We start from the raw sequence: 18,101 nt of genomic DNA, 5'->3' as shown, positions 1-18,101 counted from the left end.
AATGATCTGACGCACCAAAAGCCGGAGGAAAACAAGCGCCAAAGGTGGCAAAAAAAGGCGAGAAGCGCGCTGGTAAGAAAGGCGGAAAAGTCGCTGGAACTGGTGACAAGAAGCGCAAGAGAAAGAGACGAGAGTCTTATGCCACACAAATTTTAAAAACATTATACGCATTAGAAAATGGGTTCAAATGAAAATATCTGTTGCAATCGTTATATTTTATGGAGCAAACATCGCCGAGAACAAATTAGCTGCTGAAATAAAATACTCGAGTTGTTCTAATCCGTCTTAGTCTATGAACAACTGAAAACCTATTTGTTTTTTGTTGTTGTTGTTTTTTTGTTTGACTTGTTTTTTTTCTTCATTTTTTTTTTTTTTTTCTTTTTTAGAAACGAAAACTATAAGAACTCTATTCCTGCAAAAAAAAAAAAAAAAAAAAAATTTTAGCAAATTACTATTGGCTCCTAGTATTGTTTGTTTGTCACCATGTTTGTGTGCGTCAAGAATGTATAAATTGCATTCAGAATTGTCAATCAAACCAGAGTCCGATTTTTCTTTTTCATTTCTTCGTTGATGATTATAGAAAGACAAACAGCAGCACATTTCTTCCTTCCAGGCGTTGTATACTTATTTAATTATATTCTTATTGGCGCTTACAAGACAGTTAATGTAGTCTTTTGTGGTAAATTTTAAAACTATTAAGCATTAATTGGATAGTTACGAAATAACGAATGTTGTTAATGCTGGTAAGAAAATACTAATAACGAGGAAGTGGATGCAATGTGCTACCGTTAGTACTAACCATAATTTGATCACAAATGGAAAAGAAAGAAAAGAAAACAAAAAACTGTTTGAATAATTTCTTTTGAATAACGAATGTTTTTCTTTAGGAAGGTTGCAGAAAATAAAAGATTGAGAGAGCTTAACTACTTCTTGATTAGAATATGACCATTTTATGTGCAACTGAGGCAGAACATGGTTTTTAAAAATCATTATTCAGATTTAATCATTAGATCTTGCTAAAATTTTTGTTTTTTTTGTCATTAAATGCAAAAAATCTAACTTCTGCTTTTTTTTAAAAAAGAATCACACAAAGGCTTGGGCACTAGTATGAAACCGCAAGCTCTAAGATATCTAAAAGCATGCACTATCTTCCGACCATTCGCTGGGCACGGAAAAAACACATACTACATTTTAGTCACTGTGTATTAAGGTATGCATCAAATACTTGCCAATCGTATTTCGTTCATTTCGGGGTTTCGGGAAGGGGAACAATCAAATAAAAAAAAAAAAGCCTAAGATCGAATGATCGCGTACACTTTTCATCATTTAACTGACAGGTAAACTGAAGGAGTTACTACGCTCCACGAATTTAGTTTAACTTAGTTACTTAGTTACTACGATCTTAGTTTAACAACGGTGTAGTGGTTACGCGCAGTCCTACTAAAGTTATTGGTGTCGGCCTAGCGTCAAGGAGCCGTAAAGGTGCTTTTGGTTTGGTTTGTTTCGAATTAAAAAAAAAAAAAAAAAAAAAAATGGAAGAAAAGAGTATCTAAGACAAAACCAAGACAAGTGAGTTTAGAGGAGTTCCATTTAAGTTTTTATCATTTATCAAGAATGCTTTAAGTAACAAAAAGTACTGCGCTACTTATTTTCAATGTTTTCTACCTTATATTTTAAAACTTGAAGCAGTTTAGCCACTACTGTTTTGTACACTTTACTCTCTCAAGTCTTCAAAAATACTTAAAAATAGTTCCTGATTAAAAAAAAAAATAATGCTTAGAAATAAATTTGCATTTTTAGGGGTAGTCACAAGAGACTTTCAGAGTCCGTCTTGAGTTCCTGAAATATCTGTATTAAAATCTGCACTACCACTGCTACTACTCCTACTACTGCTACTCACAAGAGCATCCCAGTGAGCGAGGAAAAGTGAGGAGTTCTTCTCGCTCGTATCGGTGAGTGAAACAGAAGAAGCATCTTTCTGAGAATTTCTTCTTCTAGTTTGTTCACAGCTTTATTTCTTTTACAGTTAAACTGACACAAGGCCAACAAATGAATGGTCAATTAGGGATACTTTTCAATGGACAATCTGTCCACTTCTTTAAAACAATCCTTTAGTTTGATGAAAGATACGTGACAATTTTTTTTTTAAAAAATGGCATGTTCAATGCACTTTGAATCAAACCTTTTGTTTGGCTTTTTCATAACATGGCTTTTCAATGTTTTACAGAGTTTCTGTTAAAATTAACCCAGCCTCAGGTAGCAAGTCTAAGCATTGAAAATAAAATGTCGAAAGTACTGAATTTTGAGTGTACATATGGTTCTGGGGCAAGGTTGGTTAAGGGTTAAGTTAGGTTAGCATCAGACTTGGCTCAATTGTGGCTGTAACTTAATTGTAATTAAATGTATTTTCATGAAGTAATTGTTATTGTATTTTATAAGGTACAGTCACAAGTAATTGTAATAATATGACTTGTAAGTGAATTACAAGTGCAAGTCATTGTAATTCAGTTGCTATTAAAATTTCAAGTAATCGTAATTCAATTACATTTACAATTGAAATTGACCCAAGTCTGCTAGATAATATTTTTAACTTTGTTCTCCATCAATCCTGAGGTTCTATAATTTAAGCAAATACATTTTTAGGCTTGATTTAGGTTGGGCAATATGTAAAATTTTTTAAAAAAACTTTGCATTCTTCCATTCACCACACTCTGTGAGTTTGTGAAAAATCGAGATATGATGTGCAAGGCTTTTCATGATTTTCTTCGTTATCTCTGCCATAAATTCATTAGTTGGCCTGACAATCTACAATTGCTCGATTGCAAAGTTCCCTGCAGTTTTCTGTATGGCTCTGTGGCTATTAGCATGAATAGAAATCAATTTGTTGACATTCCACCTGATTATGATGAAGGCTAGCTAAATCTTCCAGTATGGTGCTATCTCTATCAGTCCCATGGTTATCTGTGGTCCAGGACTGAGAGCGCACTGTTTAAATGTCCTAAGGTATTGGCATGACGCATGGATGCATGAATATATGTATCAATGCATGCATGCATGCATGCATGCATGTATGTATGTATGTATGTATGTATGTATGTATGGAAGTTTGTTTGTATGTATGTATGTATGTATGTATGTATGTATGTATGTATGTATGGAAAATTGTATGTATGGAAGTATGTATGCACGTTTGTGTGTATGCATGCATTACTTTTGCTAACATGATGCTGTCAACTGTAATTTAGGGTCATAAGTTTGTCCTTTTCCATTTGTTGTTTGATGTTTTGAGTGTTTTAGGTCACTTTTTTAAATTGTTTTACCTTTTTGTCAGTAAACATTTAAGGAGTTCATTTCTTCCAATAAAATGCTTTGTTTAATTTATATGTAAACAGAAATATTTCAAAAATATTTCTTGCTACTCAGTTTAAAGTCTTAAATTAGTTTACACCGTCCAAATTTCTAAACTTCAACTTTGTTTTTTAGATTTTAGTTTGTGAGAAATTGCTATTTGAGGCTAATGACAAACAAATCTTCCTAAGCTCTGCTGTTTTGGTGATGGATTAAAGTACCATCGTTACAACAGATGAAAAGAACATTTAAATACAGAGGTTCTCCAAATGTTTTTTGACAGAAAAAATCTGTCGGGGCGCTAGTATTTTGAGTTGATTTTGGATTGTTCAACTTGGCTTTTGATCGCATTATGCATTTGAATCTGCTGCTGCCCAGTGTTATTTTTAAATCTTGGTTAGTTGGGTTATTTCTGAAAGAAGGTTAAAAAACCCAAATGTTTTAGAATGAAATTGTTGCAGTTTTAGTTTCATACAACGAGCCCATGTTTTCATTGTTCAAACTTACAGTTACCCATCGACTTATTCAAATGCCCACAAGTTTTTTCGTTCAAAGGGAGGGAGCCAGCACACAAATTCGTTGAAAAAGTATCGCTTCTCGGCCTAATGGCTAAGATCAAGTGTAGTATCTGTTCTTATCAGTTTAATATCTGGTACGCCGGCATAGTCCGGCTCATATATTAATCTGATTTTTGGCATTTGGTCAAGGGATCGTAGGTTTACCTCGCCCTGACCGCGGGTTGCCTCGGCGTTGCACTACTGCTGAGTGCGGCCCATTAAAAAGAGAAAAAAAAAAAAACGGAACGATGCGGTTAGGGTCCAATCAAAAAACCACAATTGCGAAGATTGGGGCACGTCCGAGGCTCCCCACACAACGGGAAAGGCATACTTACCTGACGGGGAAGTAAACCTGATCAACATGGGGCTTCTTCCAGGGTGAGGCTCTTGCATTGCACTTCGCCTGGGCTGACCCCTGCGATTACCGCTAACGTCGGTAACTCGACCGTACAATTTCTGGTAGTGGGGGCCTGCGTTCGCGCTCGCCCCCTTTAAAGATGCAAAAAAAAAAACCCTCACTCAGCCCTCTATGAGTTACTGGACGTAAACGAGTATTTGAGAAAAGGTATGTTTTATGTGTATTTATATGTTATGTATATATCCTCGAGTGAAGATTTGTCAGTGAGAAGGTAAACAAAGCCTCCTAAAAGTGTAAACACATTTTATTTCGTTCAAAAGTTCTTTGTTGTTGTTTTGTTTTTTTTCTTATAAAATCAATGAAAATCTAGTCGCAACCAGTAAGCGTGATCGAACGGCTGCAACACCAGAAATCATTCAATGAATGGCTGTAATAAAAAAACAATAATGGTAATAATTGTTGAAAGAAAAAAAAATAGTCGCAATAATAAAAATATGATAATAATAGTAAGATTGAAAATAATAACAATCGTAATAATGGTAATAAAAGATGATGATAGCAATAACAGACTAATAATAATACCAACAGCAATGATAATAACGATAATAACAATAGTAATAATCATAAAAAATAAGTAATGGCAATAACAAACTAACAGTAATGATAGTAACAACAATAGTAACAATTTCCATCCATTTTTGTATATTTCATATTGGATTCTGGTATATTTTTTGACTTGTAGTTTATGACTTGAAAACAGCTATTATTGCATGTTTTGATAAGTTGCAGCAAGTCTACAAATCAACTTCGCGTAAGTTTCCAATGCCTTAACAATAATCTTTGAACAGGTGTGTAGCTATGAAATTAGCCTTTGGTATTGTTTAGATTGCCGTTTTGGAACGATTGCAACATAGCCTGAATGTTTGGCAACACACCGCTGCTCGCGATTGTAACACCAAACAACAGCTTGTTTAACTTCTTCGTCGTTGCGAACAGCTAGCTGCAAACGACGAGGAATGATCCTGGCTCTCTGGTTATCGCGTGCAGCATTACCAGCTAGCTGTAAGATTTTCGGCGGAGAGGTTTTCAAAAACTCCAGCTAAGTAGATGGTGCGCCTAAACCGATGAGATTAGACACGACCAATAGGAAACTGAAGAAAGCCACTCTTAGCCTTAGCTTTTCCTCCTTTTCCACGTGCTAACATTTTGTTTTCTACTGAAAACAGACTGACAGACTAGAGATCTCGTGCGGCTTTTTGTTAAACAGAAAAGAGTTTTTTAACCAATAGTAAAAAAGAAATAAACAATGCTCAAATGACGTAATCTTTTAAAAACCAATAGAAGTGCGTAGAACGGAAAAGTTATCAAGTTGGAAACCACAAATCTACTTTAAATTAAATCCAGTTGCAATGCAATGAAAACAAAGAAGAAAAAACTTTCACTGCTAAGCTCGTCGAAATGATCTGACGCACCAAAAGCCGGAGGAAAACAAGCGCCAAAGGTGGCAAAAAAAGGCGAGAAGCGCGCTGGTAAGAAAGGCGGAAAAGTCGCTGGAACTGGTGACAAGAAGCGCAAGAGAAAGAGACGAGAGTCTTATGCCACACAAATTTTAAAAACATTATACGCATTAGAAAATGGGTTCAAATGAAAATATCTGTTGCAATCGTTATATTTTATGGAGCAAACATCGCCGAGAACAAATTAGCTGCTGAAATAAAATACTCGAGTTGTTCTAATCCGTCTTAGTCTATGAACAACTGAAAACCTATTTGTTTTTTGTTGTTGTTGTTTTTTTGTTTGACTTGTTTTTTTTCTTCATTTTTTTTTTTTTTTTCTTTTTTAGAAACGAAAACTATAAGAACTCTATTCCTGCAAAAAAAAAAAAAAAAAAAAAATTTTAGCAAATTACTATTGGCTCCTAGTATTGTTTGTTTGTCACCATGTTTGTGTGCGTCAAGAATGTATAAATTGCATTCAGAATTGTCAATCAAACCAGAGTCCGATTTTTCTTTTTCATTTCTTCGTTGATGATTATAGAAAGACAAACAGCAGCACATTTCTTCCTTCCAGGCGTTGTATACTTATTTAATTATATTCTTATTGGCGCTTACAAGACAGTTAATGTAGTCTTTTGTGGTAAATTTTAAAACTATTAAGCATTAATTGGATAGTTACGAAATAACGAATGTTGTTAATGCTGGTAAGAAAATACTAATAACGAGGAAGTGGATGCAATGTGCTACCGTTAGTACTAACCATAATTTGATCACAAATGGAAAAGAAAGAAAAGAAAACAAAAAACTGTTTGAATAATTTCTTTTGAATAACGAATGTTTTTCTTTAGGAAGGTTGCAGAAAATAAAAGATTGAGAGAGCTTAACTACTTCTTGATTAGAATATGACCATTTTATGTGCAACTGAGGCAGAACATGGTTTTTAAAAATCATTATTCAGATTTAATCATTAGATCTTGCTAAAATTTTTGTTTTTTTTGTCATTAAATGCAAAAAATCTAACTTCTGCTTTTTTTTAAAAAAGAATCACACAAAGGCTTGGGCACTAGTATGAAACCGCAAGCTCTAAGATATCTAAAAGCATGCACTATCTTCCGACCATTCGCTGGGCACGGAAAAAACACATACTACATTTTAGTCACTGTGTATTAAGGTATGCATCAAATACTTGCCAATCGTATTTCGTTCATTTCGGGGTTTCGGGAAGGGGAACAATCAAATAAAAAAAAAAAAGCCTAAGATCGAATGATCGCGTACACTTTTCATCATTTAACTGACAGGTAAACTGAAGGAGTTACTACGCTCCACGAATTTAGTTTAACTTAGTTACTTAGTTACTACGATCTTAGTTTAACAACGGTGTAGTGGTTACGCGCAGTCCTACTAAAGTTATTGGTGTCGGCCTAGCGTCAAGGAGCCGTAAAGGTGCTTTTGGTTTGGTTTGTTTCGAATTAAAAAAAAAAAAAAAAAAAAAAATGGAAGAAAAGAGTATCTAAGACAAAACCAAGACAAGTGAGTTTAGAGGAGTTCCATTTAAGTTTTTATCATTTATCAAGAATGCTTTAAGTAACAAAAAGTACTGCGCTACTTATTTTCAATGTTTTCTACCTTATATTTTAAAACTTGAAGCAGTTTAGCCACTACTGTTTTGTACACTTTACTCTCTCAAGTCTTCAAAAATACTTAAAAATAGTTCCTGATTAAAAAAAAAAATAATGCTTAGAAATAAATTTGCATTTTTAGGGGTAGTCACAAGAGACTTTCAGAGTCCGTCTTGAGTTCCTGAAATATCTGTATTAAAATCTGCACTACCACTGCTACTACTCCTACTACTGCTACTCACAAGAGCATCCCAGTGAGCGAGGAAAAGTGAGGAGTTCTTCTCGCTCGTATCGGTGAGTGAAACAGAAGAAGCATCTTTCTGAGAATTTCTTCTTCTAGTTTGTTCACAGCTTTATTTCTTTTACAGTTAAACTGACACAAGGCCAACAAATGAATGGTCAATTAGGGATACTTTTCAATGGACAATCTGTCCACTTCTTTAAAACAATCCTTTAGTTTGATGAAAGATACGTGACAATTTTTTTTTTAAAAAATGGCATGTTCAATGCACTTTGAATCAAACCTTTTGTTTGGCTTTTTCATAACATGGCTTTTCAATGTTTTACAGAGTTTCTGTTAAAATTAACCCAGCCTCAGGTAGCAAGTCTAAGCATTGAAAATAAAATGTCGAAAGTACTGAATTTTGAGTGTACATATGGTTCTGGGGCAAGGTTGGTTAAGGGTTAAGTTAGGTTAGCATCAGACTTGGCTCAATTGTGGCTGTAACTTAATTGTAATTAAATGTATTTTCATGAAGTAATTGTTATTGTATTTTATAAGGTACAGTCACAAGTAATTGTAATAATATGACTTGTAAGTGAATTACAAGTGCAAGTCATTGTAATTCAGTTGCTATTAAAATTTCAAGTAATCGTAATTCAATTACATTTACAATTGAAATTGACCCAAGTCTGCTAGATAATATTTTTAACTTTGTTCTCCATCAATCCTGAGGTTCTATAATTTAAGCAAATACATTTTTAGGCTTGATTTAGGTTGGGCAATATGTAAAATTTTTTAAAAAAACTTTGCATTCTTCCATTCACCACACTCTGTGAGTTTGTGAAAAATCGAGATATGATGTGCAAGGCTTTTCATGATTTTCTTCGTTATCTCTGCCATAAATTCATTAGTTGGCCTGACAATCTACAATTGCTCGATTGCAAAGTTCCCTGCAGTTTTCTGTATGGCTCTGTGGCTATTAGCATGAATAGAAATCAATTTGTTGACATTCCACCTGATTATGATGAAGGCTAGCTAAATCTTCCAGTATGGTGCTATCTCTATCAGTCCCATGGTTATCTGTGGTCCAGGACTGAGAGCGCACTGTTTAAATGTCCTAAGGTATTGGCATGACGCATGGATGCATGAATATATGTATCAATGCATGCATGCATGCATGCATGCATGTATGTATGTATGTATGTATGTATGTATGTATGGAAGTTTGTTTGTATGTATGTATGTATGTATGTATGTATGTATGTATGTATGTATGGAAAATTGTATGTATGGAAGTATGTATGCACGTTTGTGTGTATGCATGCATTACTTTTGCTAACATGATGCTGTCAACTGTAATTTAGGGTCATAAGTTTGTCCTTTTCCATTTGTTGTTTGATGTTTTGAGTGTTTTAGGTCACTTTTTTAAATTGTTTTACCTTTTTGTCAGTAAACATTTAAGGAGTTCATTTCTTCCAATAAAATGCTTTGTTTAATTTATATGTAAACAGAAATATTTCAAAAATATTTCTTGCTACTCAGTTTAAAGTCTTAAATTAGTTTACACCGTCCAAATTTCTAAACTTCAACTTTGTTTTTTAGATTTTAGTTTGTGAGAAATTGCTATTTGAGGCTAATGACAAACAAATCTTCCTAAGCTCTGCTGTTTTGGTGATGGATTAAAGTACCATCGTTACAACAGATGAAAAGAACATTTAAATACAGAGGTTCTCCAAATGTTTTTTGACAGAAAAAATCTGTCGGGGCGCTAGTATTTTGAGTTGATTTTGGATTGTTCAACTTGGCTTTTGATCGCATTATGCATTTGAATCTGCTGCTGCCCAGTGTTATTTTTAAATCTTGGTTAGTTGGGTTATTTCTGAAAGAAGGTTAAAAAACCCAAATGTTTTAGAATGAAATTGTTGCAGTTTTAGTTTCATACAACGAGCCCATGTTTTCATTGTTCAAACTTACAGTTACCCATCGACTTATTCAAATGCCCACAAGTTTTTTCGTTCAAAGGGAGGGAGCCAGCACACAAATTCGTTGAAAAAGTATCGCTTCTCGGCCTAATGGCTAAGATCAAGTGTAGTATCTGTTCTTGATTTTTAGGTCGGGCTAGCGACTCTTTTCTATTTTAGAGCGATTTTTTTGTGGTTGCAGTTATGGAGATTCACGACGGCGAGATGAGCGACAGCGAAATCGCCAACACAGCCGAAATGCTTCTCGAGAAAATGAGAGATTGCGCTGAGAATCCGGAGTCCACTATCGAAGCGATGCAATATAGCAGTGAAGAGAGTGAATCCGATGGAGAGGATGGAGAGAGGATTTCAACAACCTCTTCGAAACCACGTACGAGTTATGCGCAAGCCGCTCGTTCTTCACATTCCGCGGTCGATTATAAAGCACCGCTGAGAAACACGGTTATTAGCAAACTACAACTTCGAGTGAGCCTCTTAGATGTTTTAATTGCTTTTGAAGAAAAAGATCTCGACAAGGAGTTGGACGGGGTACAGATGATCAGAGGAAATAGCGTTTTGGAGGTGGTGATGAAGAATGACAAATCTAAAAACCTTTTGATCGAACAAGGACTTAACATTAGAGGTCTTCACCATCGGTTCCAAAACTCCACTCCAAATAGGATGCCAAGCCGAAGGACCCACATATCAATAATCGGACTTCCCCTGGAAGCGAAAAACTATCAAGTGGGTAAAACCCTTGAGGAAATGGGCTTCGGCAGACACGTCTATACCCGACCAGTCATGAGGAAAACACCTACAAGAGGAACGCCATATTACTCAGGCATCTTGGTGGCAGTAATGGAGGACTTGCCAGCACCGATGCCAAACTATATCTCTGTAAAGGGGTATAGGGTGAGGGCGATCCACACTGGGCAAGGTGCGGGCAGGCCCACCATGGTCTTGGTAGAGGAAACAACAGCCGACTCTCGACCACCTGAGATAGAACCAGTATCCATCGCAAAAGAACTTTCGGAAAAAGTAATTGAAGAAGAACTCACAAAAATAGCTGAGGATTTAAAAAACGAAGAAACGAACGAAATGGCGAAAGAGGCACAACAGATACAGACGATAGGAGAGGAAGAGACAACCGAAAACGAAGAGAAGAAGGACGAGCAGACGAAAGAGACGAAGGAAATGAACGAAACGAACGAAACGAACGGAACGAACGACATCGAAATGGCAGAAGAGAAGCTAAAGAAAAAAACCAAACGAAAGACGACGCAAAATAAAAAGAACAAGGAAGAAACGAGAAGAGCGGTGAAAGAAAAGTGTAAAGAGAACCAACTTGACGATGGGTAAGTACGTTTCAGTGTTTATTCCTTTTTTTTATAAAGCGCAGAATTTATAAGCCATATTGAGTCTCCACACTTTACTCAATAACACTAAAAAATGCTTTTTTTGACGCAAATAATCTAAATTTTACTCTAAAGAATGCTCTATAGGTTTTGAATAAATTAATAAATTTGCTGTGGTTTTTCTAAATGGCTGCAAAAATTCTCACGCTCAACGTAAACGGTCTGAATGACGTGACCAAAAGGCATAGCATAATGAAATTCTGCGTAGGCGAAAACTGCGACGCTTTTTTATTACAAGAAACTCATGGATGCGAAGAAGTTACAAAAAAATGGGCAACAGAATGGCAAAACATGACGCAAGGAAAGTCCTTATGGAATAATTTTACCCATAAGGAACGAGGAGTCGCGCTGCTGATAAAAAAAGACATCGAAATAAACGAAGTTACAAACGATAAGTGCGGGAGAATTCTTGCCGCTAACCTTATTTTTCATGAAACAATCTTTCGCATAATAAATATCTACGGACCTAACAACCCGCAGAAAAAAGAAAATTTTTTTAAGTCACTAGAACAACACACGCGTAAGTGCGATACTTTAATCTTGTCTGGAGACTTCAACATGGTTGAAAATCCTTCCCTAGACCGACAAGGTGGTGACCTTTTTAATAAAAACAACACCCTAGGCCAAAATCACCTAAAAAACTTTATAGAAAAATACGATTTAGTAGACGTTTATCGAAAACTATATCCTCTAAAGCAAGAATTTACCTACGTAAAGCCTGATAATAGCTATAAGAGCAGAATAGACAGGATTTATGTCTCTGGAAGCGCTGCGGAGGAGAGCGAATGCGGCGTGATTGCAAACGGCTTAAGCGACCACAGCGCTTTTTACTGCAAAATTAAAATTCCAAACAAAACCGCAAAAGGACCAGGATATTGGCATTTAAACACCACAATTCTAAAAGATACTAAATTTAAGCAAAATATTACGCGAGACTTTGTTGAAAACAAAAAATACAAAAATTTGTACGAAAACAATAACCAATGGTGGGACTTAATGAAAAACAATATAAAAGAAAGAGCGATTGAGCGCGCTAAGGAAATTAAAGCAGAAAAGCGAAAACTAATCGAGAGCCTAGAACGTGAAATTGAATCGGAAAAATTAAAACCAAACAAAAACAGCGCAAAAATTAAGTCTCTGAAAAAAGAAGCGTGCGATTTGAAATACGACGGCGGAGTTTTTATAAGAACGAAACAAATCATAGTGGAAGAGGGCGAAATTCCATCAAAAGCTCTCTTCCAAATGGAAAAGAACAATCAAAGCAAAAAAACAATAAAAGAAATAATAAGCGGGAACAATGTCTTCAGCGACACCGCGAATATCCAAAACACTATAAGGAGTTACTATAAAAATCTTTACAAAGTCAGAAAACACTGCCAAGAAAAACAAGAACCATTTCTCAATAAAATTTCTAAAAGTCTTACCAACGATGAAAACGCGTTTCTAAACATAAAATTTAGCAGCGAAGAACTGCGCAAAGCCGCAAACTCCCTAAGCAGAGGGAAAACACCAGGGATAGACGGAATTCCAGTGGAGTTCTATCAAGATTACTGGGATGTCTACGGGGAGGAACTCACTACCCTTGCGAACGAAAACCTTTTCGACAATAAAAACCAACTGTCGTGGTCCCAGCGAACGGCCCTTATCAGTCTCCTTCCGAAAGACGGAGACCCCAAAATGATACAAAACTGGAGGCCGATATCTCTGCTGTGCGCCGACTATAAAATCTTGACGAAAGCGCTTGCGCTAAGGCTGGCAAAAATCCTCCACAAAATATTGGAACCGTCTCAGACGTGTTCCGTTCCAGAGAGACAAATCTTCTCTAACATCTTCCTGACTAGAGAAATAATAGAGTACACTAACAACAAAAACGTCGAAAGCTTTCTCTTGACCATAGATCAAGAGAAGGCTTTCGACAAATTAGACCGAAAATTCCTTTTTAAAGTCCTCGAAAGATTCAATCTTGGTAAAAACTTTGTAACAGCAATAAAACAAACAATGAAAAACACCCAGTCTCTAATTCTTAACAACGGTTACATGGGAAAACCCTTTAACATAAAGAGAGGCGTGAGGCAAGGAGACCCGATCTCCCTCATGTTGTATTGCATAGCGGTAGAATCTTTGTCACTAGAGATTAAAAGCAACAAAAACATTGAAGGCATTCCCATACCAGGCACCAAAAACAACCTTAAGGTAATGCAGTATGCGGACGATACCACTTTATTCGCTAGGAGCCCCGAATCAATAGAAGAACTTTTTAAGATATTAAACGATTTCGAACAGGCGACCGGTTCCAACATTAACAAATCAAAAACCAAAGGACTTGCGCTCGGCGGCTTTGATTACACTGATTATGAACGCCTTATAAAACAAAGCAACAAAAAAAACCACAACATAAACTGGTGTAATCAGAGCGGGATAAAAATACTAGGCATTACCTTTTACACGGACCTTGACGTGACTGCTGCCGTCAATTGGAAAAAAGCCGTGGAAAAATTTAAAACAAAGCTAAAATCTTTTAAATACAGAAATGTCTCGCTTCGTTGCAAAGGCATATACGTCAACACGCTCGCTTTGTCAAAGGTTTGGTTTGTAGCCAACTTTTTCCCGGCAAACAAATCCACGGAAAAAGAAATAAAAAAAGAAACATCCGTGTACCTCTGGCAAAGCGACTACGCGGAGCCGATCAAAAGAAAAATCTTCAATCTGCCCGCGTCAAGAGGAGGACTGGGTATCCTCGATGTAACACAACAGTGCTTAGCGCTAAGGTCAAAACACATCCTAAAACTACAAGAAATAGAGCCCCCCCACGAGAGTGTCTTTTTTCAAAAATACATTTTGGCTATGTCTTTATCTGGCCTAGCAAACAGCAAATACCCGCAATGGTGCTTTTTAACAAAAAATGATTTCCCAAAAACGCTAAACAGCCCGCCTTTTTACTACAAAGATGTAATAGCAAATTTAAAAGAAAACCTTACCATTTTCGATCTCAAACTAAAAACGACAAAAAATATTTACCTCCTTCTAGCAAACGCGCAAAACAACAGCGACCTTGAACACACGGAAAGAACATGGAACGCCACTTTTCAGAAAGTCCTACCGTGGACGCGCATCTGGGAGCGCAGCTTTAACTCCTACGCGCAAGGACCTAGCCAAAACACGTCGTGGAGACTGCTTCACAACAGTCTCCCGACCCTTGAAAAAATCAAAAATTGGAAAAAGAACCGCGGCAGGGGTAGCACTTTGTGCAAAACTTGCAACCTCACCGAGAATACCCTACACCCCTTCTTGCTTTGCAAAAAAGCGAGAACGGTATGGAAATCCTTCAAAACAATCTATGAGACACTTCTACCACAAAAAAAATTCAATATTGTGCATGCGATTTTTTTCATGAACATTGAAGAACGCACAAAAATCGATCTCACCGCAAAACTAGTGACAACGATTACTAACATAATAATAACAGAGCTATGGAGATCAAGGAACATGAGGGAAAAAGAAAACAAAACCGAAACTGCTACGGCGGTAGTAGAAAAGATAAAATCAGAAATAAAATACATTTGCAAATCAAAATACAACAAATACGCTAGGGAAAATAATGTGGAAAAATTCCACAGCATGATATCAATAAATAATGCCTTATGTGACGCAAAAGACAAAACCCTTAAATTTACATTCTAAATAATAACACCACTTCCCCACGGATATGTCCAATGGATCCCCGTGGGACCGGAGGATGTATGTTTTTATTTTAAGGGCGTGGTGTAATAACCACGCTTTTATATTTTAAACTACGACATCCCCACGAATATGTCCAAAAGATCCCGGTGGATCTGGAGGATGTATGTATATATTTTAAGGGCGTGGTGTAATACCCACGCTTATATATTATAAACTACGCCAAAATCTCTTAAACTCTTCTTCTTATAAAAAGGCGAGCTGTTAAATATATAAAATATATCAACTGAGAAAAATAAATAAATAAATAAAAAATCCTGTACATATCAAATAGTCCACGGATATGTCCAAGGGATCCCAGTGGATCCTGAGGATGTATGTATTTTTTATAAGGGCGTGGGGTAATAGCCACGCTTATATATTATAAACTGGAATTAACAATGTAAATTCTTATTTGTAAATAAATAATGACGTAAGGAAAAAAAAAAAAAAAAAAAAAAAAAAAAAAAAAAAAAAAAAAAAAAAAAAAAAAAAAAAAAAAAAAAAAAAAAAAGTATCTGTTCTTATCAGTTTAATATCTGGTACGCCGGCATAGTCCGGCTCATATATTAATCTGATTTTTGGCATTTGGTCAAGGGATCGTAGGTTTACCTCGCCCTGACCGCGGGTTGCCTCGGCGTTGCACTACTGCTGAGTGCGGCCCATTAAAAAGAGAAAAAAAAAAAAACGGAACGATGCGGTTAGGGTCCAATCAAAAAACCACAATTGCGAAGATTGGGGCACGTCCGAGGCTCCCCACACAACGGGAAAGGCATACTTACCTGACGGGGAAGTAAACCTGATCAACATGGGGCTTCTTCCAGGGTGAGGCTCTTGCATTGCACTTCGCCTGGGCTGACCCCTGCGATTACCGCTAACGTCGGTAACTCGACCGTACAATTTCTGGTAGTGGGGGCCTGCGTTCGCGCTCGCCCCCTTTAAAGATGCAAAAAAAAAAACCCTCACTCAGCCCTCTATGAGTTACTGGACGTAAACGAGTATTTGAGAAAAGGTATGTTTTATGTGTATTTATATGTTATGTATATATCCTCGAGTGAAGATTTGTCAGTGAGAAGGTAAACAAAGCCTCCTAAAAGTGTAAACACATTTTATTTCGTTCAAAAGTTCTTTGTTGTTGTTTTGTTTTTTTTCTTATAAAATCAATGAAAATCTAGTCGCAACCAGTAAGCGTGATCGAACGGCTGCAACACCAGAAATCATTCAATGAATGGCTGTAATAAAAAAACAATAATGGTAATAATTGTTGAAAGAAAAAAAAATAGTCGCAATAATAAAAATATGATAATAATAGTAAGATTGAAAATAATAACAATCGTAATAATGGTAATAAAAGATGATGATAGCAATAACAGACTAATAATAATACCAACAGCAATGATAATAACGATAATAACAATAGTAATAATCATAAAAAATAAGTAATGGCAATAACAAACTAACAGTAATGATAGTAACAACAATAGTAACAATTTCCATCCATTTTTGTATATTTCATATTGGATTCTGGTATATTTTTTGACTTGTAGTTTATGACTTGAAAACAGCTATTATTGCATGTTTTGATAAGTTGCAGCAAGTCTACAAATCAACTTCGCGTAAGTTTCCAATGCCTTAACAATAATCTTTGAACAGGTGTGTAGCTATGAAATTAGCCTTTGGTATTGTTTAGATTGCCGTTTTGGAACGATTGCAACATAGCCTGAATGTTTGGCAACACACCGCTGCTCGCGATTGTAACACCAAACAACAGCTTGTTTAACTTCTTCGTCGTTGCGAACAGCTAGCTGCAAACGACGAGGAATGATCCTGGCTCTCTGGTTATCGCGTGCAGCATTACCAGCTAGCTGTAAGATTTTCGGCGGAGAGGTTTTCAAAAACTCCAGCTAAGTAGATGGTGCGCCTAAACCGATGAGATTAGACACGACCAATAGGAAACTGAAGAAAGCCACTCTTAGCCTTAGCTTTTCCTCCTTTTCCACGTGCTAACATTTTGTTTTCTACTGAAAACAGACTGACAGACTAGAGATCTCGTGCGGCTTTTTGTTAAACAGAAAAGAGTTTTTTAACCAATAGTAAAAAAGAAATAAACAATGCTCAAATGACGTAATCTTTTAAAAACCAATAGAAGTGCGTAGAACGGAAAAGTTATCAAGTTGGAAACCACAAATCTACTTTAAATTAAATCCAGTTGCAATGCAATGAAAACAAAGAAGAAAAAACTTTCACTGCTAAGCTCGTCGAAATGATCTGACGCACCAAAAGCCGGAGGAAAACAAGCGCCAAAGGTGGCAAAAAAAGGCGAGAAGCGCGCTGGTAAGAAAGGCGGAAAAGTCGCTGGAACTGGTGACAAGAAGCGCAAGAGAAAGAGACGAGAGTCTTATGCCACACAAATTTTAAAAACATTATACGCATTAGAAAATGGGTTCAAATGAAAATATCTGTTGCAATCGTTATATTTTATGGAGCAAACATCGCCGAGAACAAATTAGCTGCTGAAATAAAATACTCGAGTTGTTCTAATCCGTCTTAGTCTATGAACAACTGAAAACCTATTTGTTTTTTGTTGTTGTTGTTTTTTTGTTTGACTTGTTTTTTTTCTTCATTTTTTTTTTTTTTTTTCTTTTTTAGAAACGAAAACTATAAGAACTCTATTCCTGCAAAAAAAAAAAAAAAAAAAAAATTTTAGCAAATTACTATTGGCTCCTAGTATTGTTTGTTTGTCACCATGTTTGTGTGCGTCAAGAATGTATAAATTGCATTCAGAATTGTCAATCAAACCAGAGTCCGATTTTTCTTTTTCATTTCTTCGTTGATGATTATAGAAAGACAAACAGCAGCACATTTCTTCCTTCCAGGCGTTGTATACTTATTTAATTATATTCTTATTGGCGCTTACAAGACAGTTAATGTAGTCTTTTGTGGTAAATTTTAAAACTATTAAGCATTAATTGGATAGTTACGAAATAACGAATGTTGTTAATGCTGGTAAGAAAATACTAATAACGAGGAAGTGGATGCAATGTGCTACCGTTAGTACTAACCATAATTTGATCACAAATGGAAAAGAAAGAAAAGAAAACAAAAAACTGTTTGAATAATTTCTTTTGAATAACGAATGTTTTTCTTTAGGAAGGTTGCAGAAAATAAAAGATTGAGAGAGCTTAACTACTTCTTGATTAGAATATGACCATTTTATGTGCAACTGAGGCAGAACATGGTTTTTAAAAATCATTATTCAGATTTAATCATTAGATCTTGCTAAAATTTTTGTTTTTTTTGTCATTAAATGCAAAAAATCTAACTTCTGCTTTTTTTTAAAAAAGAATCACACAAAGGCTTGGGCACTAGTATGAAACCGCAAGCTCTAAGATATCTAAAAGCATGCA

The 18,101-nt window shown here is 35.9% G+C and overlaps 3 non-coding genes and 2 pseudogenes across 3 annotated transcripts; all 5 read left to right on the top strand.

Annotated features, from left to right (window-relative positions):
* The first annotated feature begins 3,937 nt into the window (after positions 1–3,937).
* LOC149877419 (U2 spliceosomal RNA) lies at positions 3,938–4,129 on the top strand. Its single transcript, XR_016448190.1, has one exon. It is a non-coding gene; the product is annotated as a U2 spliceosomal RNA (small nuclear RNA).
* Positions 4,130–4,232: 103 nt separating this feature from the next.
* On the top strand, positions 4,233–4,396 carry LOC149877418 (U1 spliceosomal RNA). The gene has a single exon (XR_016448219.1). It is a non-coding gene; the product is annotated as a U1 spliceosomal RNA (small nuclear RNA).
* Positions 4,397–9,657: 5,261 nt separating this feature from the next.
* LOC149877417 (U2 spliceosomal RNA) lies at positions 9,658–9,777 on the top strand (annotated as a pseudogene).
* Positions 9,778–15,192: 5,415 nt separating this feature from the next.
* Positions 15,193–15,365, top strand: LOC149877416 (U2 spliceosomal RNA; annotated as a pseudogene).
* Positions 15,366–15,468: 103 nt separating this feature from the next.
* On the top strand, positions 15,469–15,632 carry LOC149877415 (U1 spliceosomal RNA). The gene has a single exon (XR_016448208.1). It is a non-coding gene; the product is annotated as a U1 spliceosomal RNA (small nuclear RNA).
* Positions 15,633–18,101: the final 2,469 nt, after the last annotated feature.

The sequence above is a fragment of the Hydra viridissima genome, unplaced genomic scaffold (assembly GCF_058129835.1).
Source record: "Hydra viridissima isolate aposymbiotic clone 2 unplaced genomic scaffold, HvirCarnegie_v1 scaffold_16, whole genome shotgun sequence".
Classification (NCBI taxonomy): domain Eukaryota; kingdom Metazoa; phylum Cnidaria; class Hydrozoa; order Anthoathecata; family Hydridae; genus Hydra; species Hydra viridissima.
This window is presented reverse-complemented; position numbering and strand designations above follow the sequence as displayed.